The sequence below is a fragment of the Phyllobates terribilis genome, unplaced genomic scaffold (genome assembly GCF_046119375.1).
Source record: "Phyllobates terribilis strain yellow unplaced genomic scaffold, ASM4611937v1 Scaffold_11__3_contigs__length_659146591, whole genome shotgun sequence".
In the NCBI taxonomy this organism is placed as follows: Eukaryota; Metazoa; Chordata; class Amphibia; order Anura; family Dendrobatidae; genus Phyllobates; species Phyllobates terribilis.
In genome coordinates this window covers 579,288,968-579,315,541 of record NW_027362771.1, presented here as the reverse complement: position 1 = coordinate 579,315,541, position 26,574 = coordinate 579,288,968, and the positions used below count along the sequence as shown (strand labels likewise).

The 26,574-nt window shown below is 45.6% G+C and overlaps 1 protein-coding gene across 1 annotated transcript in view; it reads left to right on the top strand.

Annotated features, from left to right (window-relative positions):
- The window catches only part of LOC141165353 (beta-1,3-galactosyltransferase 2-like), a 223,095-nt gene extending 200,624 nt beyond the window's left edge, over positions 1-22,471 (top strand). The window contains exon 2 of the transcript XR_012251148.1: positions 22,300-22,471. The gene's annotated coding sequence lies outside the window, so the exon portion shown is untranslated. The remainder of the gene's footprint in view (positions 1-22,299) is intronic.
- The last annotated feature ends 4,103 nt before the right edge of the window (positions 22,472-26,574 follow it).

The following is a 26,574-nucleotide window of genomic DNA, read 5'->3' as shown; positions in this document are numbered from 1 at the left end:
TAGCCCAGGAAGGGAGCCATGAATATTGGCCCCCTCCCAGGCTAGAAACACCAGCCGTCAGCCGCCCCAGAAATGGCGCATTCATAGGATGCGCCAATTCTGGCACTTAGCCTCGCTCTTCCACGCTGCCCTGTAGCGGTGGCAGGGGGTAATAGGGCTGGGGTTGATGTCAGCTTATAATGCCAGCTGACATCAAGCCCAGGTTAGTAATGGAGAGGCATCTATAAGACACCCCCATTACTAACCCCATAGTCAAAGTTAAAAGAAAACACAAACACCCAGAATAAAGTCCTTTAATTGAAATAAAGACACAATCCTTTATTGTTCTAAATTAAACCATACTTACCATCACGCCCATTCCAGCTGAAGCCAACGATCTCCTGCAATAAAAGAAAAATAATAAAGCAACCTCATCCTTACCTTTCCATGGTTCCCACGACAGCTTCAGCTCTGCTACATCGAGATAAAAGGCTGGACCGCAGCAGAAATCTGCCATCCAGCCTGTCATCCCGCAGACACTGAGAAGCGCAGGCATGCTTGCGCTCTGCAGTGTCTGGCTGTGACGGCATAAAGATGAGACGAGTTCATGTCCAATGAACTCGGCGCACCTCATGCACGTCACTGACAGCGTGGGAAAATTCTCACGCTGAAGCGCTGAGTGCAGGAGAATTCTCCCACGCTGTCAGTGACGTGCATAAGGTGAGCTCATGTCCAATGAACTCAGCTCACCTCCTGCATGTCACTGACAGCGTGGGAGAATTCTCCTGCACTCAGTGCTTCAGCGTGAGAATTCTCCCACGCTGAAGCGCTGAGTGCAGGAGAATTTTCCCACGCTGTCAGTGACGTGCATAAGGTGAGCTCATGTCCAATGAACTCAGCTCACCTCCTGCACGTCACTGACAGCGTGGGAGAATTCTCCTGCACTCAGCGCTTCAGTGTGAGAATTCTCCCACGCTGAAGCGCTGAGTGCAGGAGAATTTTCCCACGCTGTCAGTGACGTGCATGAGGTGAGCCGAGTTCATTGGACATTAACTCGGCTCATCTGGATGCCCTCACAGAGAGACACTGTGGAGCGCAAGCAAGCCTGCGCTTCTCAGTGTCTGCGGGATGACAGGCTGGATGGCAGCGTTCTGCTGCGGTCCAGCCTGTCATCTCGATGTAGCAGAGCTGAAGCTGTCATGGGAACCATGGAAAGGTAAGGATGATGTTGCTTTATTATTTTTCTTTTATTTCAGGAGATCGTTGGCTTCAGCTGGAATGGGCGTGACGGTAAGTATGGTTTAATTTAGAACAATAAAGAATTGTGTGTTTATTTCAATTAAAGGACTTTTTTCTGGGTGTTGTGTTTTTTTTAAATACTTTACTAGAAATTCATGGTGGTCATGTCTAATATTGGCGTGATCCCATGAATTTTGGGCTTAGGGCCAGCTGATAATGCCAAGCTGGCCCTAACCCCTTTATTACCCAGTGAGCCACCGCATCAGGGCCCTGGATGAGTTGGGTACAGCGCCAGAAGATGGCGCTTCTATGAACGCGCCATTTTCCGGGGTGGCTGCGGACTGCAATTTGCAGCGGGGGTGGCCCAGAAAGCTTGGGCCTCCCTGCGCTGCGGATTCCAGCCCCCAGCTGCCTAGTTGTACCTGGCTGGACACAAAAACAGGGCGAAGCCCCACGTCAATTTTCTTTAAATTATTTCATGAAATAATTAAGAAAAAAAGGGCTTCCCTATATTGTTGTGTCCGGCCAGGTACAAATAGGCAGCTGGTGGTTGGGGGCAGCCCGTTCCTGCCTGCTGCACCTGACTGGACACAAATATAGTGCGAAGCCCCACGTCAATTTTTTTTTAATTATTTCATGAATTTCCTGAAATAATTTAAAAAAATTGAAGTGGGGCTTCGCACTATATTTGTGTCCAGCCAGGTACAGCAGGCAGGAACGGGCTGCCCCCAACCACCAGCTGACTATTTGTACCTGGCCGGACACAACAATATAGGGAAGGCCTTTTTTTCTTAATTATTTCATGAATTTCATGAAATATTTAAAAAAAAAATACGTGGGGCTTCGCCCTATTTTTGTGTCCAGCCAGGTACAACTAGGCAGCTGGGGGCTGGAATCTGCAGCGCAGGGAGGCCCAAGCTTTCTGGGCCCCCCCGCTGCAAATTGCAGTCCGCAGCCACCCCGGAAAATGGCGCGTTCATAGAAGCGCCATCTTCTGGCGCTGTACCCAACTCATCCAGGGCCCTGATGCGGTGGCTCACTGGGTAATAAAGGGGTTAGGGCCAGCTTGGTATTATCAGCTGGCCCCAAGCCCAAAATTCATGGGGTCACGCCAGTATTAGACATGACCGCCATGAATTTCTAGTAAAGTATTTAAAAAAAACACAACACCCAGAATAAAGTCCTTTAATTGAAATAAACACACAATTCTTTATTGTTCTAAATTAAACTATACTTACCATCACGCCCATTCCAGCTGAAGCCAACGATCTCCTGCAATAAAAGAAAAATAATAAACCAACCTCATCCTTACCTTTCCATGGTTCCCACGACAGCTTCAGCTCTGCTACATCGAGATGACAGGCTGGACCGCAGCAGAACGCTGCCATCCAGCCTGTCATGCCGCAGACACTGAGAAGAGCAGGCATGCTTGCGCTCCTCAGTGTCTCGCTGTGACGGCATCCAGATGAGCCGAGGTCATGTCCAATGAACTCGGCTCACCTCATGCACGTCACTGACAGCGTGGGAAAATTCTCGCGCTGAAGTGCTGAGTGCAGGAGAATTCTCCCACGCTGTCAGTGACGTGCATGAGGTGAGCTCATGTCCAATGAACTCAGCTCACCTCATGCACCTCACTGACAGCGTGGGAAAATTCTCCTGCACTCAGCGCTTCAGCGTGAGAAATCTCCCAAGCTGTAAGTGACGTGCATGAGGTGAGCCGAGTTCATTGGACATGACCTCGGCTCATCTTTATGCCGTCACAGAGAGACAATGTGGAGCGCAAGCAAGCCTGCTCTTCTCAGTGTCTGCGGGATGACAGGATGGATGGCGGCGTTCTGCTGCGGTCCAGCCTGTCATCTCGATGTAGCAGAGCTGAAGCTGTCGTGGGAACCATAGAAAGGTAAGGATGAGGTTGGTTTATTATTTTTCTTTTATTGCAGGAGATCGTTGGCTTCAGCTGGAATGGGCGTGACGGTAAGTATGGTTTAATTTAGAACAATAAAGAATTGTGTCTTTATTTCAATTAAAGGACTTTATTCTGGGTGTTTGTGTTTTTTTTAACTTTGACTATGGGGTTAGTAATGGGGGTGTCTTATAGACGCCTCTCCATTACTAACCTGGGCTTGATGTCAGCTGGCATTATAAGCTGACATCAACCCCAGCCCTATTACCCCCTGCCACCGCACCAGGGCAGCGTGGAAGAGCGAGGCTAAGTGCCAGAATTGGCGCATCCTATGAATGCGCCATTTCTGGGGCGGCTGACGGCTGGTGTTTCTAGCCTGGGAGGGGGCCAATATTCATGGCTCCCTTCCTGGGCTATTAATATCAGCCCCCAGCTGTCTGCCTAGCCTTTGCTAGCTATTAAATTAGGGGGACCCCACGTCATTTTTTTGGGGGGGTCCCCCATTTTAATAGCTAGTAAAGGCTATGTATTCAGCTGGGGGCTGATATTAGTAGCCTGGGAAGCTCCGTGGGTTTTACCCCCTTCCCAGGCTTCAAACATCTGCCCCAGCTGTCTGCTTAACCTCCGCTAGAGCCTAAAATTAAGGGGAACCCCACGCCAATTTTTTTAATAATAAATCCTTTATTTTAATACTAAATGACAAGTACAGTAACCAACACTATCACTGTACTTCATATATATGTGGCTGACATGTTTCTATCTATCTAATCTATGTGTGAAGCTCTATTCTTTCGGTTCTAAATTGTCGGGTACCGGTGTACCGCTGCTGAATTGCCGGCTTTTCATGTTTCACTGTTGGCACTGTTCCCATCGATTTGGGCAATCACTGTAATGCCACAACCACCATGGCTGTGGCATTACAGTGAGTGGCAGACAATCCCTGCATGATTGGTGCTCTAAATAGCACCAGACATGCAGGACACGCTTTTGGTGCACGAACAGTTATCGAACATAACCTCGAACAGCCGAATTTTTTGCAAATCGTTCGGGTTTGTCGAACAACTCGAACACCGCCCAAAACAGCTCGAATTTGAGATTGGCGAACAGTTCTAGTCGAACACCGCTCATCTCTAGCCATTATCAGCATGAATATTCCGGTGATTTACATGCTGGAGCACACATTAAACAGAATTCAGAGTCAGGTGGTGGTACAAGAGGAGGTGGAGGAAGTAGAGGAGGAGTCGTATGCGGAAGGGATAACATCTCCAAGGTCCAGACGGGTGGCAGCATCAAGGCGGCAGGCATGGGAGGGTGGGGGAGAGGGATTAACCAGGGCGCATGGTAGCAGCCAAACTGTTGAGGAAGGTGCAGGAGCCGAGGAAGAAGTGGAGGACGAACTGGCGATGGGCATGGAAGACTCATCAGATGAGGGAGACCTTGATCACATTTCTGTTGTGCGAGGTTGGAGGGAGAGGGCAGAGGAAGGAAGCATGATTCTTACCTCGCTACCAACACAACAAGGACTTGGTACTTCTGGATGCGCAAGACACATGAGTGCCTTGTTGCTGCACTACCTGCAACATGACCCCCGGATTGTCAGAATTCAAAGTAATCCCGACTACTGGGTTTCCACACTCTTAGATCCCCGGTCCAAAAGTATATTTGCCGAAATAATTCCTGCCATAAAAAGGTATTGACGAATGCAGGAGTATCTGCAGACGCTGTTGCAGAATCTTACATGTGCTTTTCCACAAAACACCAGTGGTGCACGTAGTGAATCTCACAGTTCTAACTTGCCAACGGTGGGACTGTCGAGTCTTCATCACTCAAACAGTAACAGTAACACAGTATCTGCTGGTAACAGCAATTTTGTGGAATCGTTTCACCACTTTTTTAGACCATTCTTTGCAAGGCCACAGGAGACAAGAAGTCTGACACATAGTCAATGCCTAGAGAGGATGGCACAGGAGAATCTCCAAGTGAACATCGAAGCCATGACTGTGTCACTGGACCCTTGCTCATTTTGGTATTCCAATCTGGAATAATCGCCGGAGCTCGCCACTCACGCCTTGGAGATCTTGTCATGCCATGCAGCCAGCGTTCTCTCTGAACGTGTGTTCAGCGCTGCTGGTGGTGTGCTGACAGATAAGCACACGCGGCTGTCCACTGAGAATGTAGACAGACTCACGTTCATAAAGATGAACAAATCATGGATTCGCAAGGACATTTCTACCCCTGTGTCATCCTTGGGAGACTAAAAGCTTGGGGATTTGGTAAAATCACCTCACCAACCGTTTTAAGCAACAGTGGGGCAATTGATGCCACTTAACCCTAGAACGCATGGCCATAAAAATCTACACTTTCACATACCTGGGGCCCTTTAGGCCCGTGTGCAAATAACATGGAATAACTCAAACTCAAATGACAAACAACTATATACATGAAGAATACCTAGAGTTTCAAAATTCTAACTAAAGTAATCTTGCAGAAAATAGAAAACAATTAACTGGGCGGACCTGCAATGCCACAGGTATGCATTCTAGGGTTAAGTGGTGTCTGTGCCACAATTTTGGGAGTCCCCTTGCTGTGTCTTACGTGACGTTGGCATCGTCAATTCCAGGTGGGTTGGGTCGCACCCCCCCCCCTTTTAACTGTAAGAAACTACATACACTATGGCTTGGGGTAACACAGATGGTTGAGTTTGAAGAGCTGTTTACTCAGAGGTCTGCTCCAAATCTTCAGTGTCTGCTAGTCAGCGTAGAATTTTTAACTGCATCTAGCCTAGGCAATACTTTGGGCGTAGTAGCCCAGCTGCGAAGCAAGCTGCACCGCCTGTGTATCTAATAAGAATTTTTAAATGAATCTAGCCTAGGCAGACTGTGGGGACCCCCAACCAAACCCAGATGCTCAGCCCCCCTACCGCCCCCCTTTCATGGACAATACAATAATGTAACTCTTACAACTGGATGGGTGAGGATCTGTCACAGCTTTATTAACTCTTTATACTCATTCCATTAGAAAGGCATTTTATTTCTAAAATAATTCAGCTTGTTGCAGCATGCCCTGGGTCCCCACTCCGGCAAGTTGGCCAACAAGTGTAACTCTCCAACATGTCCTTTCTATTTCCAGGCCACGGAGGATCCAGCGTACTCGTATGCAGGACTCTGACCCCCACCCATCACTCTTAAAGCTTGTTCCACTCCGTCCTGGAGTCCTGACAGGAATATGTCCAGTCCAATATCTATTAAGTGAACACCGTCGGGCCGTATGAGGCCTGCTTTATCTCCTTCCAGTTGTCGGTGTCGTATCACTACTAGAGATGAGCGGTGTTCGACTAGAACTGTTCGCCAATCTCAAATTCGAGCTGTTTTGGGCGGTGTTCGAGTTGTTCGACGAACCCGAACGATTTGCAAAAAATTCGGCTGTTCGAGGTTATGTTCGATAACTGTTCGTGCACCAAAAGCGTGTCCTGCATGTCTGGCGCTATTTAGAGCACCAATCATGCAGGGATTGTCTGTCACTCACTGTAATGCCACAGCCATGGTGGTTGTGGCATTACAGTGGTTGCCCAAATCGATGGGAACAGTGTCAACAGTGAAACATGAAAAGCCGGCAATTCAGCAGCGGCATACACCGGTACCCGACAATTTAGAACCGAAAGAATAGAGCTTCACACATAGATTAGATAGATATAAACATGTCAGCCACATATATACGAAGTACAGTGAAAGTGCTGCTTACTGTACTTGTCATTTAGCGTAAAGGATTTATCAAAAAAAATAATAGTGTTTTCATGCACCGTCTCTTTAAAAAAGCCGGCCGGCAATTCAGCAGCGGTACCCGACAATTTATAACAGACAGAATAGAGCTTCACACATAGATTAGATAGATAGAAACATGTCAGTCACATATATATGAAGTACAGTGATAGTGTTGGTTACTGTACTTGTCATTTAGTATTAAAATAAAGGATTTATTATTAAAAAAAATGGCGTGGGGTTCCCCTTAATTTTAGGCTCTAGCGGAGGTTAAGCAGACGGCTGGGGCAGATGTTTGAAGCCTGGGAAGGGGGTAATACCCACGGAGCTTCCCAGGCTACTAATATCAGCCCCCAGCTGAATACATAGCCTTTACTAGCTATTAAAATGGGGGACCCCCCAAAAAAAATGACGTGGGGTCCCCCCTAATTTAATAGCTAGCAAAGGCTAGGCAGACAGCTGGGGGCTGCTATTAATAGCCCAGGAAGGGAGCCATGAATATTGGCCCCCTCCCAGGCTAGAAACACCAGCCGTCAGCCGCCCCAGAAATGGCGCATTCATAGGATGCGCCAATTCTGGCACTTAGCCTCGCTCTTCCACGCTGCCCTGGTGCGGTGGCAGGGGGTAATAGGGTTGGGGTTGATGTCAGCTTATAATGCCAGCTGACATCAAGCCCAGGTTAGTAATGGAGAGGCGTCTATAAGACACCCCCATTACTAACCCCATAGTCAAAGTTGAAAAAAACACAAACACCCAGAATAAAGTCCTTTAATTGAAATAAAGACACAATCCTTTATTGTTCTAAATTAAACCATACTTACCATCACGCCCATTCCAGCTGAAGCCAACGATCTCCTGCAATAAAAGAAAAATAATAAAGCAACCTCATCCTTACCTTTCCATGGTTCCCACGACAGCTTCAGCTCTGCTACATCGAGATGACAGGCTGGACCGCAGCAGAACGCTGCCATCCAGCCTCTCATCCCGCAGACACTGAGAAGCGCAGGCTTACTTGCGCTGCTCAGCGTCTCTCTGTGACGACATCCAGATGAGCCGAGTTCTTGTCCAATGAACTCAGCTCACCTCCTGCACGTCACTGACAGCGTGGGAGAATTCTCCTGCACTCAGCGCTTCAGCGTGAGAATTCTCCCGCTGAAGCGCTGAGTGCAGGAGAATTTTCCCACGCTGTCAGTGACGTGGATAAGGTGAGCTCATGTCCAATGAACTCAGCTCACCTCCTGCACGTCACTGACAGCGTGGGAGAATTCTCCTGCACTCAGCGCTTCAGTGTGAGAATTCTCCCACGCTGAAGCGGTGAGTGCAGGAGAATTTTCCCACGCTGTCAGTGACGTGCATGAGGTGAGCCGAGTTCATTGGACATTAACTCGGCTCATCTGGATGCCCTCACAGAGAGACACTGTGGAGCGCAAGCAAGCCTGCGCTTCTCAGTGTCTGCGGGATGACAGGCAGGATAGCAGCGTTCTGCTGCGGTCCAGCCTGTCATCTCGATGTAGCAGAGCTGAAGCTGTCATGGGAACCATGGAAAGGTAAGGATGATGTTGCTTTATTATTTTTCTTTTATTTCAGGAGATCGTTGGCTTCAGCTGGAATGGGCGTGATGGTAAGTATGGTTTAATTTAGAACAATAAAGAATTGTGTGTTTATTTCAATTAAAGGACTTTTTTCTGGGTGTTGTGTTTTTTTTAAATACTTTACTAGAAATTCATGGTGGTCATGTCTAATATTGGCGTGACCCCATGAATTTCGGGCTTAGGGCCAGCTGATAATGCCAAGCTGGCCCTAACCCCTTTATTACCCAGTGAGCCACCGCATCAGGGCCCTGGATGAGTTGGGTACAGCGCCAGAAGATGGCGCTTCTATGAACGCGCCATTTTCCGGGGTGGCTGCGGACTGCAATTTGCAGTGGGGTGGCCCAGAAAGCTTGGGCCTCCCTGCGCTGCGGATTCCAGCCCCCAGCTGCCTAGTTGTACCTGGCTGGACACAAAAACAGGGCGAAGCCCCACGTCAATTTTCTTTAAATTATTTCATGAAATAATTAAGAAAAAAAGGGCTTCCCTATATTGTTGTGTCCGGCCAGGTACAAATAGGCAGCTGGTGGTTGGGGGCAGCCCGTTCCTGCCTGCTGTACCTGACTGGACACAAATATAGTGCGAAGCCCCACGTCAATTTTTTTTAAATTATTTCATGAAATAATTAAGAAAAAAGGGCTTCCCTATATTGTTGTGTCCGGCCAGGTACAAATAGGCAGCTGGTGGATGGGGGCAGCCCGTTCCTGCCTGCTGTACCTGGCTGGACACAAATATAGTGCGAAGCCCCACGTCAATTTTTTTTAAATTATTTCATGAATTTCCTGAAATAATTTAAAAAAATTGAAGTGGGGCTTCGCACTATATTTGTGTCCAGCCAGGTACAGCAGGCAGGAACGGGCTGCCCCCATCCACCAGCTGCCTATTTGTACCTGGCCGGACACAACAATATAGGGAAGCCCTTTTTTTCTTAATTATTTCATGAATTTCATGAAATAATTAAAAAAAATTGAAGTGGGGCTTCGCACTATATTTGTGTCCAGCCAGGTACAGCAGGCAGGAACGGGCTGCCCCCATCCACCAGCTGCCTATTTGCACCTGGCCGGACACAACAATATAGGGAAGCCCTTTTTTTCTTAATTATTTCATGAATTTCATGAAATAATTAAAAAAAATTGAAGTGGGGCTTCGCACTATATTTGTGTCCAGCCAGGTACAGCAGGCAGGAACGGGCTGCCCCCAACCACCAGCTGCCTATTTGTACCTGGCCGGACACAACAATATAGGGAAGGCCTTTTTTTCTTAATTATTTCATGAATTTCATGAAATAATTAAAAAAAAAGTACGTGGGGCTTCGCCCTATTTTTGTGTCCAGCCAGGTACAACTAGGCAGCTGGGGGCTGGAATCTGCAGCGCAGGGAGGCCCAAGCTTTCTGGGCCCCCCCCCGCTACAAATTGCAGTCCGCAGCCACCCCGGAAAATGGCGCGTTCATAGAAGCGCCATCTTCTGGCGCTGTACCCAACTCATCCAGGGCCCTGGTGCGGTGGCTCACTGGGTAATAAAGGGGTTAGGGCCAGCTTGGTATTATCAGCTGGCCCCAAGCCCAAAATTCATGGGGTCACGCCAGTATTAGACATGACCGCCATGAATTTCTAGTAAAGTATTTAAAAAAAACACAACACCCAGAATAAAGTTCTTTAATTGAAATAAAGACACAATTCTTTATTGTTCTAAATTAAACCATACTTACCATCACACCCATTCCAGCTGAAGCCAACGATCTCCTGCAATAAAAGAAAAATAATAAACCAACCTCATCCTTACCTTTCCATGGTTCCCACGACAGCTTCAGCTCTGCTACATCGAGATGACTGGCTGGACCGCAGCAGAACGCTGCCATCCAGTCTGTCATCCCGCAGACACTGAGAAGCGCAGGCATGCTTGCGCTCCTCACTGTCTCGCTGTGACGGCATCCAGATGAGCCGAGGTCATGTCCAATGAACTCGGCTCACCTCATGCACGTCACTGACAGCGTGGGAAAATTCTCCTGCACTCAGCACTTCAGCGTGAGAATTTTCCCACGCTGTCAGTGACGTGCATGAGGTGAGCCGAGTTCATTGGACATGAACTCGGCTCATCTGGATGTCGTCACAGAGAGACGCTGAGCAGCGCAAGCAAGCCTGCGCTTCTCAGTGTCTGCGGGATGACAGGCTGGATGGCAGCGTTCTGCTGCGGTCCAGCCTGTCATCTCGATGTAGCAGAGCTGAAGCTGTCGTGGGAACCATGGAAAGGTAAGGATGAGGTTGCTTTATTATTTTTCTTTTATTGCAGGAGATCGTTGGCTTCAGCTGGAATGGGCGTGATGGTAAGTATGGTTTAATTTAGAACAATAAAGGATTGTGTCTTTATTTCAATTAAAGGACTTTATTCTGGGTGTTTGTGTTTTTTTTAACTTTGACTATGGGGTTAGTAATGGGGGTGTCTTATAGACGCCTCTCCATTACTAACCTGGGCTTGATGTCAGCTGGCATTATAAGCTGACATCAACCCCAACCCTATTACCCCCTGCCACCGCACCAGGGCAGCGTGGAAGAGCGAGGCTAAGTGCCAGAATTGGCGCATCCTATGAATGCGCCATTTCTGGGGCGGCTGACGGCTGGTGTTTCTAGCCTGGGAGGGGGCCAATATTCATGGCTCCCTTCCTGGGCTATTAATATCAGCCCCCAGCTGTCTGCCTAGCCTTTGCTAGCTATTAAATTAGGGGGGACCCCACGTCATTTTTTTGGGGGGGTCCCCCATTTTAATAGCTAGTAAAGGCTATGTATTCAGCTGGAGGCTGATATTAGTAGCCTGGGAAGCTCCGTGGGTATTACCCCCTTCCCAGGCTTCAAACATCTGCCCCAGCCGTCTGCTTAACCTCCGCTAGAGCCTAAAATTAAGGGGAACCCCACGCCAATTTTTTTAATAATAAATCCTTTATTTTAATACTAAATGACAAGTACAGTAACCAACACTATCACTGTACTTCATATATATGTGACTGACATGTTTCTATCTATCTAATCTATGTGTGATGCTCTATCTTTCTGTTCTAAATTGTCGGGTACCGCTGCTGAATTGCCGGCCGGCTTTTTTAAAGAGACAGTGCATGAAAACACTATTATTTTTTTAAATAAATCCTTTACACTAAATGACAAGTACAGTAAGCAACACTATCACTGTACTTATTATATATGTGACTGACATGTTTCTATCTATCTAATCTATGTGTGAAGCTCTATTCTTTCTGTTCTAAATTGTCGGGTACAGATGCTGAATTGCCGGCCGGCTTTTTTAAAGAGACGGTGCATGAAAACACTAATATTTTTTTTAATAAATCCTTTACACTAAATGACAAGTGCAGTAACCAACACTGTCACTGTGCTTCTTATATGTGTGACTGACATGTTTCTATCTATCTAATCTATGTGTGATGCTCTATTCCTTCTTGTCTAAATTGTCGGGTACCGGTATATGCCGCTGCTGAATTTGCCGGCCGGCTTTTTTAAAGAGAGTGTCTTCTGAGCAGTTTGTCAGCTTTTGGACACCTTTGCAGGTGTTTTCTATGTGTTTCTATGTGTTTTTGTTTGGCTGCCATTGGTTTTAACGGTGTTCGACGGTGTTCTAAGGTGTTCGACGAACAGTTCGACGAACAGTTCCTCGAACATCCCGGTGTTCGACGAACCGAACCGAACCCGAACACTACGGGGGTGGCTCAACACTAATCACTACACCGCCTCTGTCTCTTCTAAATTTTGCCATCCGAATATTTATTACCCGCCTTGTCCATTCGATGGCCGTGATGTCTCGCGCACCTTGCCATACCGCTATCGGCACAATCTCTTACCATACTATAGCTAATTTTGTGAAAAATTCTCTGAAGCGCTCAGTGTCTAGTTTCATTATTGCCATTAGTTATGCGCTCTTGTGATGACCTAGGTTGTTTCCCCCGGCCTGTATAACTAAGATGACCGGACCTCTTGCCTCTCTCCCTACCTTGATTACCTCCATTAGTACCTGTGGCCATAGCAGGCCTCTAATACCTCTCCAGTTGAAATATGTGTTATGAAACTCTAATTTCCTCCCGCCTGGGCGGACTTTCGCCCTTTTTTGTGCCCAATATATATACGAGTGGCCTATCACTCACACTGTTGGCTTAGCGTCACCTGTAAAAGAAACAAACCACGTTAGGATAACAAGTCCGGTCTTATGTATCTCGCCAAACACGTGGATCGCCATCTCCCTATCCTCTGAACTTCCGTTTCTGACGGTCCTGCTCTTGCTGCTTCCGTGGCCGCACCTATGCGGAATGAGTGTGTCCCGTAATCTTTGGGGTGGTTCCCTGCCGATGTTATGCATTTATTTTGGAACAGGTATCTTGATAATGGCGTTCCATCAATGTGTGATAGGAAGAAATTACTTTGTGATCTGATGGTTAGATATGTTTTTACTATTGTTACCCGACTCAGTGTACCGTTTGTGGGTTGTAGAAGTGTCCAAGTACCCCTGCCCGCTGGAACAGTTTTCGATTGGTGTATGCGTAGACGTATTGCATTATTGGCTATGACTACGTCCTGGTGTAATAAGCCTCCACTGGTGGTAATTTTGGATTGAGGGACTAATTCGCTTATACATAGCGCCCCGAAGAAGGCGATCACAAATGCAGTAGACATTAGTGTTGCTTCAAATTGTGAGTGTCATGTTAATGGTGTTAGGGATAAGATGTGAGAAATCAGTTTTAGTGACACGGGACGGGACGTCTACATTCCTGACTTGGCTGACCACTTTTCCACCCTTTTATGGATTGTCTGATGATGAATCTTTGTCACATCTCCCCAATTCAGTAGTTGGAAGTGAAATGCTACTCCGGTCAGACACCGCTGCGCTGACGCTCCTGATATGCCCCTCATCATTAGCTGGTGGAGAAATTCTATGGTGACTTGTGATCTGGCTTGTTCACATTGGTCAACCCGTCTGCCTGCTACTAGTCGTGTCCACTCTTCCCATGCCTTACCGTATGCTTGCCACGTTGACGGGGCAACTGACGCTCTGATTAATGGCATCAACTATTCGCCACTAGATCCCATAGGGAGGGTGGGCAACTGTTGCCCGATGGGTGGGCGTTGTGGAAGAGCTCTGTGAAAATCTGCCAATTGAATTGCTATAAAGCGTTAGCAGCAGCTTCATACCCCTCAGCATAGTGGCTAGCGCGGACCCATACATTGTGTTTTAGGCACAGGAATGCTAGCCTGCGTAGTAGGCCTAGCACTGGGAGAGACGATGATGCCATCTTATTAATGCAGTGCGCTAGGCTGGTGTTTTGTGTTATGAAGCGTATATTTTTGTTAGCCAGGCGCGCGCCCCATATTTCTATTGCTAACACTATTGGGAAAAATTATTTTCAGGGCTAGATGCAGCTAAAAATTATTATTAATTTCAAAGCTGGTGGAGCTTGGTATAGATGGCCTAATACAATGAGTCCCACACACTGCTAGAAGCCCAAATATTTTTTCAGAGCTAGATGCAGATAAAAATTATTTTTAATTTGCAACCTGATGGAGGTCAGTATAGATGAACTAATAGACCCAGTCCCACACACTGCTAGAAGCCCAAATATTTTTTCAGAGCTAGATGCAGAAAAAAATTATATTCAATTTGCAACCTGATGGAGGTCAGTATAGATGGACTAATAGAACAAGTCCCACTCACTGCTAGAAGCCCAAATATTTTTTCAGAGCTAGATGCAGATAAAAATTATTTTTAATTTGCAACCTGATGGAGGTCAGTATAGATGGACTAATAGACCAATTCCCACACACTGCTAGAAGCCCAAATATTTTTTCAGAGGTAGATGCAGAATAAAATTATATTGAATTTGCAACCTGGTGTAGGTTAGTATAGATGGACTAATAGACCAAGTCCCACACACTGCTAGAAGCCCAAATATTTTTTCAGAGCTAGATGCAGAATAAAATTATATTGAATTTGCAAACTGGTGTAGGTTAGTATAGATGGACTAATAGAAAAAGTCCCACACACTGCTAGAAGCCCAAATATTTTTTCAGAGCTAGATGCAGAAAAAAATGATATTCAATTTGCAACCTGATGGAGGTCAGTATAGATGGACTAATAGACCAAGTCCCACACACTGCTAGAAGCCCAAATACTTTTTCAGAGCTAGATGCAGATAAAAATTATTTTTAATTTGCAACCTGATGGAGATCAGTATAGATGGACTAATAGACCAAGTCCCACACACTGCTAGAAGCCCAAATATTTTTTCAGAGCTAAATGCAGAATAAAATTATATTGAATTTGCAAACTGGTGTAGGTTAGTATAGATGGACTAATAGAACAAGTCCCACACACTGCTAGAAGCCCAAATATTTTTTCAGAGCTAGATGCAGAAAAAAATGATATTCAATTTGCAACCTGATGGAGGTCAGTATAGATGGACTAATAGACCAAGTCCCACACACTGCTAGAAGCCCAAATATTTTTTCAGAGCTAGATGCAGATAAAAATTATTTTTAATTTGCAACCTGATGGAGGTCAGTGTAGATGGACTAATAGACCAAGTCCCACACACTGCTAGAAGCCCAAATATTTTTTCAGAAGTAGATGCAGAAAAAAATTATATTCAATTTGCAACCTGATGGAGGTCAGTATATATGGATTAATAGAACAAGTCCCACACACTGCTAGAAGCCCAAATTTTTTTTTCTGAGGTAGATGCAGAAAAAAATGATATTCAGTTTGCAACCTGATGGAGGTCAGTATAGATGGACTAATAGAACAAGTCCCACACACTGCTAGAAGCCCAAATATTTTTTCAGAAGTAGATACAGAAAAAAATGATATTCAATTTGCAACCTGATGGAGGTCAGTATAGATGAACTAATAGAACAAGTCCCACACACTGCTAGAAGGCCAAATATTTTTTCAGAGGTAGATGCAGATAAAAATTATTTTTAATTTGCAGCCTGATGGAGGTCAGTATAGATGGACTAATAGAGAAAGTCCCACACACTGCTAGAAGGCCAAATATTTTTTCAGAGCTAGATGCAGACAAAAAATTATTTTTAATTTGCAACCTGATGAAGGTCAGTACAGATGGACTAATAGAGAAAGTCCCACACACTGCTAGAAGGCCAAATATTTTTTCAGAGCTAGATGCAGACAAAAAATTATTTTTAATTTGCAACCTGATGGAGGTCAGTATAGATGGACTAATAGAGAAAGTCCCTCACACTGCTAGAAGGCCAAATATTTTTTCAGAGCTAGATGCAGAAAAAAATTATATTCAGTTTGCAACCTGATGGAGGTCAGTATAGATGGACTAATAGAACAAGTCCCACACACAGCTAGAAGGCCAAATATTTTTTCAGAGGTAGATGCATATAAAAATTATTTTTAATTTGCAGCCTGATGGAGGTCAGTATAGATGGACTAATAGAGAAAGTCCCACACACTGCTAGAAGGCCAAATATTTTTTCAGAGCTAGATGCAGACAAAAAATTATTTTGAATTTGCAACGTGATGGAGGTCAGTATATATGGACTAATAGAACAAGTCCCACACACTGCTAGAAGGCCAAATATTTTTTCAGAGCTAGATGCAGAAAAAAATTATATTCAGTTTGCAACCTGATGGAGGTCAGTATAGATGGACTAATAGACCAAGTCCCACAAACTGCTAGAAGCCCAAATATTTTTTCAGAGCTAGATGCAGAAAAAAATTATATTCAATTTGCAACCTGATGGAGGTCAGTATAGATGGACTAATAGAATGATGCTATGCCCAAAAGATTTTACTTCACTAGGTGCAGTAAAAAAATTGGTATTCTATACACAGGTGGTATGTCTTGCAACACAGATAGGCTACTCCACTGACTAACACACTCTGCAATAGGCCAAAAAGGATTAGCTTTGCTAGGTTCAGCCAAATGCTGTGAAAAAAACTTGCACAGCACTGGCACAGACCTGCCTGGCAAAAACTGATAGGAACTGATGTAACCTAGTCCTGAAAAGGACTGCAATTACAATTAGTCTTTACTCCCACAATCTATCTATTTAAGAGCACAGACCTGCCTGATAAAAGTAGTAGGAAATGCTGTAACCTAGTCCTTAAAAGGACTGCAATCACAACTATTCCCTACTCCCAAGCTATCTGTAGATTTGTGCGAAAATTGGCTTGAAATTAACAAGGTATAGCGCACACAGCAACAGCGGTGCCGTCTAACACGCAGCTGCAGCAGTGATAAAATGGTGGCGACAGGGAAAATGGCTGGGTCTTATAGGGCAAGGACATGTGACATACACTGCCAATGACACATGCCCTTGCTTGTGTGAAAAAAAGCACTTCGCTCCGTGTGTGCGCTGCTGATAGGCTGACAGATTGCACCTCCCCACTGTAAATGCGGGAAAAAGAAAAAAAAATGGAGTTCTTCATTATTCCTGCAGAGATCCATCCCCTGCCCCTCCCCCCACCCCGCTGTACACTCAAACTGCGTATTAACATTAATTTTCATCATTACTGAGAAAAAATCCAGTTATGATTTTGGTGCACGAACAGTTATCGAACATAACCTCGAACAGCCGAACTTTTCTCAAATCGTTCGTGTTCGCCGAACGGCTCGAACACCGCCCAAAACAGCTCGAATTTGAGATTGGCGAACAGTTCGAGTAGAACAACGCTCATCTCTAGTGGAGACGGAATCCTTCTGCACCCTTATGGCGGTGGCCGTCCCTCGGTACTCGGTCCCCAGCCGACACTATTTTGCCCGGTGTGCCATCCCCGCACTACACAAGCAAACGTCCCAAAACATCTGCCGTGCCCTCAACAACGCAGTTACTGGGAGAGTCCACCTGACAACGGACACGTGGACAAGTGCTTGTGGCCAGGGACGGTACATCTCCCTGACGGCTCACTGGGTAAACATAGTGGAAGCCGGGACCCAGTCGGACCTTGGGATGGAACACATCCTCCCCACACCGAGGATTGCGGGTCCTATGTCAGTCAGAGTTGCCCCCACAGTGTACAGCTCCTGCGCATCATCCTCCTCCTCCTCCTCATGTTCAGACTCCATCTCAGATATCACCACATCATTTACAAGCTGGAAGCACTGCAGTACTGCCTCAGCCTAGCGGCAACAGGCTGTGCTAAAACTCATAAGTTTAGGTGATAAACCTCACACTGCTTGTGAGTTGTGGACAGCTGTGAAAGAGCAGGCAGATCTGTGGCTGAGACCGCTGAACCTATATCTAGGCATGGTCGTGTGTGACAATGGCCGTAAACTGGTGGCGGCTCTGAGGCGAGATCACACACGTACCATGCCTGGCTCATGTGCTTAACCTCGTGGTTCAGCGGTTTCTTAAATCATACCCCGAGTTGCCAGATCTGCTCGTCAAAGTACGCCGCCTGTCAGCTCATTTTCGCAAGTTGGCTAGAGCTTCCGCCGCCCTTGCTGTGTTGCAGCAGCATTTGCAGCTTCCGTCACACCGACTGGTGTGTGATGTCCCCACACTTCGCAACTCTACCCTCCACATGTTGCAAAGGATTTGTGAGCAGAAGAGAGCAGTTGTGGACTACCAACTGCAACAAGGCCGTCGATATTCAGGTCAGACTCCACACAAAAGACCTCAGGAGTGGACCTGGATGTCTGACATATGTACCATCATGACAAACTTTGAGGAGTCCACCAAGATGGTGAGTGGCGATGACGCCATCATTAGCGTCAGCATCCCACTTGTCTGTCTTTTGCAACGCTCTCTGCAGAGAATTAAAGATGAGGCATTGCAGCCAGAGTATGATGAGATGGATCAAGAAGCCGTAGCGGTCGATTACACACAGCCCAGCCTCATCTCATTCCAATGTGCATTGGGGGACAATGAGGGAGAATAGGAGGAGGAAGAACAGATGCTTGTATCATGCACTGTAGACGGTAGTACCTGAACAACTGTCATACCGTCTGTTCAGCGAGGGTGGCCTGAGGACAGGGAGGAGGAGAAGGAGGAGGAGGAGAGCATGGTCAGTCATCATCTTGGTGAGGACACGGAAGTCTTGCCCGTTACCAGTCTGGCGCGCATGGCTTACTTTATGCTACGCTGCCTTAACCTTGACCCTCGCGTTGTCAAAATGTTGGGTCACAGTCATTACTGGTTGGTGGCACTTTTAGACCCCCGCTACAAGGAGAACTTTCACTCTCTTATTCCTGAGGTGGAGAGGTCTATAAAAATGGGGCAGTACCAGAAGGCCCTTGCTGCAGAACTGTTACAAAAATTCCCATCTGAACACGCTAGCGGCAGAGGTCACAGTTCGTTGACCAACCAAGGCATACAAGCGAGAGAGAGTTAACTCCAATCCAGCAGAGGCAGGGGAACACTGTCAACGTTCTGGGACAGTTTTCTGAGACTCGCCCAGCTTACAGGCCCTGAGGCGCGGGGTACTCTCACAAGGAGTGGAAAGTTTCAAAAGATGGTGAGGGAGTACCTTGCCGACCGTACCAGCGTCCTCCGTGATTCCTCTGTGCCTTTTAATTATTGGGTATCCAAGCTGGACACTTGGAATGAACTCGGTCTGTACGCCTTGGAGGTCCTGGCCTGCCCTGCCGCTAGCGTGTTATCGGAGCGTGTTTTTAGTGCCGCTGGGGGAATTATAACTGATAAGCGCACTTGCCTGTCAACTGACAATGCTGACAAGCTGACCCTTATCAAAATGAACAAGGGCTGGATTGGGCCAGACTTCTCATCACCACCAAATGACAGCAGAGTAACATGAAGTCAAATCCACTGTGTTATTTCGGGAGGTGAATTCACATGCACCGCTTCACACCCACACATGGGTATACGCTTCCTCATTTCGGCTGTTTTATGTTCTTCTCCTTATCCTCAGCCTCCACCACCACTATACCACCAGGGTGACCGTGGTCCGTGTTGCCATTATTGAAAGTTCCTCTGTCCTTATTTTTGTCAGCTTTTGCTTGGAAGGCATGAGCAAAGACTCTGGGAGACACACTCCCCAATAATGGAAATAATGTTTGTAATATGCTGTACTGCATGGCTCTTGTAAGGGGCATTGCAAGTTCCTCCGTCCTAATTTTTGGCAGCTTTTGCTTGGAAGGCATAAGCAAAGACTATGGGAGACACACTCCCCAATAATGGGAATAATGTTTGGAATATGCTGTACTGCATGGCTCTTGTAAGGGGCATTGCAAGTTCCTTCGTCTTAATTTTTGGCAGCTTTTGCTTGGAAGGCATAAGCAAAGACTATGGGAGACACACTCCCCAATATTGGGAATAATGTTTGGAATATGCTGTACTGCATGGCTCTTGTAAGGGGCATTGCAAGTTCCTCCGTCCTAATTTTTGGCAGCTTTTGCTTGGAAGGCATAAGCAAAGACTATGGGAGACACACTCCCCAATAATGGGAATAATGTTTGTAATATGCTGAACTGCATGGCTCTTGTAAGGGGCATCGCAAGTTCCTCCGTCCTAATTTTTGGCAGCTTTTGCTTGGAAGGCATAAGCAAATACTATGGGAGACCCACTCCCCAATAATGGGAATAATGTTTGTAATATGCTGTACTGTATGGCTCTTGGAAGGGGCATTAAAAGCATCTTGTTAAGCTACTGTGACCTCCACCACTTTTCCGAGGTGCATTAAAACCATCTTGTTAAGCTACTGTGACCTCCACGTCTCTTCAAAGGGGCATTAAAAGCGTCTTCTTAAGCCACTCTGAACTCCACAGCTCTTCCAAGGGGCATTGAAATGTTGTTTTTAATTACCTTTAACCTCCATGACTCTTCCAACGGGCATTGCATTTCCTCCTAATTTTAGTCAGCTTTTGCTTATCAATGCAAAGGCGAAAACTAAGGGAGACCCACTCCCCAATAATGGGTAGAAGGTTTTTAGTACGCTGTAATCCACGTCTGTTTCAAGGGGCATTGCAGTTCCTCATAATTTTTGGACAGTCTTCTATTCACTGCTTAGGCCAACACTGTACAGGAGACCCAGTTGCTATAAATGGAAAAAACGGTTTAGTTAAGGCCCTCTGATCTCCATTTCATTTCCAAGGGGCATTGGAGTGCCTCAAAACTTTTGGTAGGCATTGCACTCACTGTATGCCCTATAACTGTGTAGCCGAACCGCTCCTTTTGTTACAGAAACATATCCTACAAGACATATGTGGTTGACTGGCCTGATATTGATGTGAATGGTCCCTGTTCCTCCTGCTCTTTCTCCTTTGCCACTACCTAATCCATCATTTATCACCTGAAACTTTGTTTTAACTGGAGTCATAGAACTGGGATAGTAGCAGGAAAACATCCAGCAATCCTCGGAGGAGGTAGGATATGCGCCAAAATGCTGACCACCTCAGGCCAAGCCGCTACTACATACATGCGCTTGCATTCCAAGAAAACAAAGCAGATGCTAACTTGTATCATCATCATCATGGTCCTCATCTTGGCACTCTCAACTCCCCTGATGGAGAAGCCAGGGACCACCGGAGGAGCCTGTTTCTCTGGTGGGCTCGCCCAATGCTGCCCTAAAGCAGGCCGGGCTAAGAAAAGTGTGTGGGGGGATGTTCCAAGGAGAAATAGGGGCGGCTGGGGACCAAGTATGGACATCCGGCTGCCGGGCGGCTGGGGACTGAGTATGGATACCAGGCCGCCAACGCAGGCATGTCGTGGTGGCCAGATTCCGCCTGCACATGCCTAAAAGTCCCAATTTCAAGTGCAAGCAAGCAGTATGGTATTGCAGCCTGGGGGTGGGTGGGTGGTTGGCTGCATATTTGCGCTTGCATTGCAAGGAATGGGGGAGGTACAATTGAACACTGCCCTGGGACAAGAACTTGCACGGGGATAGTTGCAAGTCTGCATCTTCTGATGCGGCAAGGATGACTTCTGATGGGCATACTTTTAGGCAGTGATCTGGGAGTCAGAGATGCTTCCAGGGGTCTTCCCCATGCTGTTCCCATGTCTTTTCAGCACTGTATGCATGTGTCACACAGCACATGGGCAGATAAGGTTGTAAAATGTTAAAATTACATTTCCTGGTGAATGCATTTGTCACGGTTGAAAGCAATACAAAAGTGCAAAAACGCATAAAAAATGCTACTTGTGAACATAGCCCAAGGTGTGGAGGAGTATTTTTTTTTGGTTATTTATTTTGCCTTATACACAAGTCTTTACCCTGGAAAGGAACTTCCTTAACATATTTCACAGGAAAGCAGTTTCAGTTTCGTTTTTGAACGTTTTATTGTGAGCCCTTAAAACTGGCTTAATACCTCTTACCACGTTGTTGACAGCAGTGACCTGGGGGTCAGAAATGCTTCCTGGGGCGATCACCATGTCATTTGAGCACTGTCACTATCGTTTTGGGCACTTGTTAGGCTTTTAAAAGACTGCCGGGGGTGCCGCCGCAAAAATGCTCGGGTCTCCCATAGACTAACATTGGGCTCGTTGCTCGGGTCGAGCACCCAAGTATCACGGCGAGCTCGGCCCGAGCTTCGAGCACCCGAGCATTTTAGTGCTCACTCAACACTAGACATATTTAAAAATTCAAATAAAAAAGTATCAAGACCTTCTCATGATGAGGAAACTCTTTAGAAGTGTACAGATTTTGCATTGAGGCTCAGCAGTTTCAAGTTACACCACTGCCTTTGAGCCTGGTAGATGGTGGTATACGGGAAATATTACAGATTCTGCATTCAGACCTCTGTTTATTTCTCATCATTATGTACACAATGGGAATTTAAAAAATGTAATGCAATTTAATGTCAACGTCTTATCATCTCTGTGTTGTTTTTAACATTTTCTCTCACTTTTACAGAATTCCTTGTAAAGTACTGATCTCTGGAGATGAAAATGAATGGACGAATCTGCTTCCAGAAATGTTTTAGCTTATTTTTCCTGATTCTTATGTTCATGTTCGGATACTTATTTTACTACGAAGGACAAATAAAAATAATTAACAAATGGATTGAAGATTCTGTAAAATTACAGGAGAGAAATAAACCTGTGAATAATTTGACTTACCCATCGTTCAAGCACCCCCTAGCTCCTCCATACCCATTTCCATACAAGTTCCTCATTAACCAACCGGAAAAGTGCAAGAACCGGAAACCTTTCCTTGTTATAATGGTGGTTGTACGGTGCCAGGACTTGATATCTAGTAGAGATGAGCGTTGTTCTACTCGAACTGTTCGCCAATCTCAAATTCGAGCTGTTTTGGGCGGTGTTCGAGCCGGTCGGCGAACACGAACAATTTGAGAAAAATTCGGCTGTTCGAGGTTATGTTCGATAACTGTTCGTGCACCAAAATCATAACTGGATTTTTTCTCAGTAATGATGAAAATTAATGTTAATACGCAGTTTGAGTGTACAGCGGGGCGGGGGGAGGGGCAGGGGATGGATCTCTGCAGGAACAATGAAGATCTCCATTTTTTTTTCTCTTTCCCGCATTTGCAGTAGGGAGGTGCAATCTGTCAGCCTATCAGCAGCGCACACACGGAGCGAAGTGCTTTTTTTCACACAAGCAAGGGCATGTGTGATTGGCAGTGTATGTCACATGTCCTTGCCCTATAAGACCAAGCCATTTTCCCCGTCGCCACCATTTTCTCACTGCTGCAGCTGCGTGTTAGACGGCACCGCTGTTGCTGTGTGCGCTATACCTTGTTAATTTCAAGCCAATTTTCGCACAAATATACAGATAGCTTGGGAGTAGGGAATAGTTGTGATTGCAGTCCTTTTAAGGACTAGGTTACAGCATTTCCTACGACTTTTATCAGGCAGGTCTGTGCTCTTAAATAGATAGATTGTGGGAGTAAAGACTAATTGTAATTGGAGTCCTTTTCAGGACTAGGTTACATCAGTTCCTATCAGTTTTTGCCAGGCAGGTCTGTGCCTGTGCTGTGCAAGTTTTTTTCACAGCATTTGACTGAATCTAGCAAAGCTAATCCTTTTTGGCCTATTGCAGAGTGTGTTAGTCAGTGGAGTAGCCTATCTGTGTTGCAAGATATACCACCTGTGTATAGAATACCAATTTTTTTACTGCACCTAGTGAAGTAAAATCTTTTGGGCATAGCATCATTCTATTAGTCCATCTATACTGACCTCCATCAGGTTGCAAACTGAATATAATTTTTTTCTGCATCTAGCTCTGAAAAAATATTTGGGCTTCTAGCAGTGTGTGGGACTTGGTCTATTAGTCCATCTATACTGACCTCCATCAGGTTGCAAATTAAAAATAATTTTTTTCTTCATTTAGCTCTGAAAAAATATTTGGGCTTCTAGCAGTGTGTGGGACTTGTTCTATTAGTCCTTCTATACTGACCTCCAGCAGGTTGCAAATTGAATATAATTTTTTTCTGCATCTAGCTCTGAAAAAATATTTGGGCTTCTAGCGGTGTGTGGGACTTGGTCTATTAGTCCATCTATACTGACCTCCATCAGGTTGCAAATTAAAAATAATTTTTTTCTGCATCTAGCTCTGAAAAAATATTTGGGCTTCTAGCAGTGTGTGGGACTTGGTCTATTAGTCCATCTATACTGACCTCCATCAGGTTGCAAATTAAAAATAATTTTTTTCTTCATTTATCTCTGAAAAAATATTTGGGCTTCTAGCAGCGTGTGGGACTTGTTCTATTAGTCCATCTATACTGACCTCCATCAGGTTGCAAATTAAAAATAATTTTTTTCTGCATCTAGCTCTGAAAAAATATTTGGGCTTCTAGCAGTGTGTGGGACTTGGTCTATTAGTCCATCTATACTGACCTCCATCAGGTTGCAAATTAAAAATAATTTTTTTCTGCATCTAGCTCTGAAAAAATATTTGGGCTTCTAGCAGTGTGTGGGACTTGGTCTATTAGTCCATCTATACTGACCTCCATCAGGTTGCAAATTGAATAAAAAAATTTTCTGCATCTAGCTCTGAAAAAATATTTGGGCTTCTAGCGGTGTGTGGGACTTGGTCTATTAGTCCATCTATACTGACCTCCATCAGGTTGCAAATTAAAAATAATTTTTTTCTGCATCTAGCTCTGAAAAAATATTTGGGCTTCTAGCAGTGTGTGGGACTTGGTCTATTAGTCCATCTATACTGACCTCCATCAGGTTGCAAATTAAAAATAATTTTTTTCTTCATTTAGCTCTGAAAAAATATTTGGGCTTCTAGCAGTGTGTGGGACTTGTTCTATTAGTCCTTCTATACTGACGTCCAGCAGGTTGCAAATTGAATATAATTTTTTTCTGCATCTAGCTCTGAAAAAATATTTGGGCTTCTAGCGGTGTGTGGGACTTGGTCTATTAGTCCATCTATACTGACCTCCATCAGGTTGCAAATTAAAAATAATTTTTTTCTGCATCTAGCTCTGAAAAAATATTTGGGCTTCTAGCGGTGTGTGGGACTTGGTCTATTAGTCCATCTATACTGACCTCCATCAGGTTGCAAATTAAAAATAATTTTTTTCTGCATCTAGCTCTGAAAAAATATTTGGGCTTCTAGCAGTGTGTGGGACTTGGTCTATTAGTCCATCTATACTGACCTCCATCAGGTTGCAAATTGAATAAAAAAATTTTCTGCATCTAGCTCTGAAAAAATATTTGGGCTTCTAGCGGTGTGTGGGACTTGGTCTATTAGTCCATCTATACTGACCTCCATCAGGTTGCAAATTAAAAATAATTTTTTTCTGCATCTAACCCAGCCAATAGTTTTGGCCTAATACCACAGTTTGGCCACTCAGCTCTGCTCGGTTACCATCCATTGTTTTTTTGTGCAAACAACTCCAGAGTTGTGAATTAGTTAACCACCAAAATGAGTGGAAAAAGGCCTGCTGCTGGTGGAAAGGGGAATAGGCGTGTTGGGAAGGGGAAAAAAGGTTGTGTCCGTGGGGTAGGTGCAGAAGAAAGACCATCTTCCAGCCAAACTAAAATGTCTACTTCTTTTAGCGGACAATGTGATAAGATCTCTTTCTTACGGCCACGCCAATCGCTACAAATTCCAGATGAGGCACAAAAACAGCAGGTGCTTCAACGGATATCAAGTGCTCCTTTAAGTGGGCTCTCCTCCACATCAACTTCAACATCACAAATACTCCAGTCCTCAAAGGTGTCACCCAAATCGCACTTGCTTCCTCACAGCTCCCAAATCTCCAGCTGCCCGTCTGAGTATGAGGTAGAACAGATGGTTGAGTCTGCAGAGCTGTTTACTCATACTATAGCCTGGGAATCAGAGGTCGACTCCAGCGCTTCTGTGAATCCAGACGAGGAAATGATCTGCACTGATGCCCAGAATCTTTATGAGTCGGATCCAGGACCAGACGCAGAAGGTTCTGACCATAATGTAGACCCTCATTCCCAAACTGTAACTCCTGTTGGTGGAGACAATGAGGAAGACGATGATAAGACTCAAATACCTGATTGGAGCGACAACTTTAGTTTTTTGTCAGGGCAGGAACAGGTTGGCTCTGAGGACGACGGGTGTGATAACGCACAGGGTGATGATGATGAGGTCGGAGATCCCACTTACTGTCAACCCACAGTCAGCCAAGAGATGAGGTCAGCAGAGGAGGTGGAGGAAGATGCTAGTGACGACGAGGTCAGGTTGCGCCTTCCTGGACAGAGACGTAGTACTGGAAGCACGTCAACAACTGCATCCTCAAACACAACTCTGCCTCTCACCACAAGTCGTGGTGGCTCTTCAGGTCGCATGGGTGCTAAGCCTTGCATAGCCTGGGCATTTTTTCAGATCGATAAAGATGACCCAACTCGTGTTATCTGTAACATTTGTCAGCAAAAGCTAAGTAGAGGCCAAAAAATACATAGTTTGAGTACTTCATGCATGAACCGGCACATGGACATGAAGCATAAGTTGCAGTGGGAAGCTCAGTGTGCTACAATGCGGTCTAGCCGGCCGGGCCAACCACCGTCTGCCATATCTTGTGCATCCGCGGCCTCTTCATCCTCTGTGACTGGGGGGACAGCAGTCACACCTGTTTTGGGGCGCAGACCTGCCACCTCTTTACCCGCAACAGCCAGTGTGATTGGCAGGTCATCATTTTCTTTGGAGGTGGTAACACCAGCTGGTCTTGAGCGCTGTCCGACATCG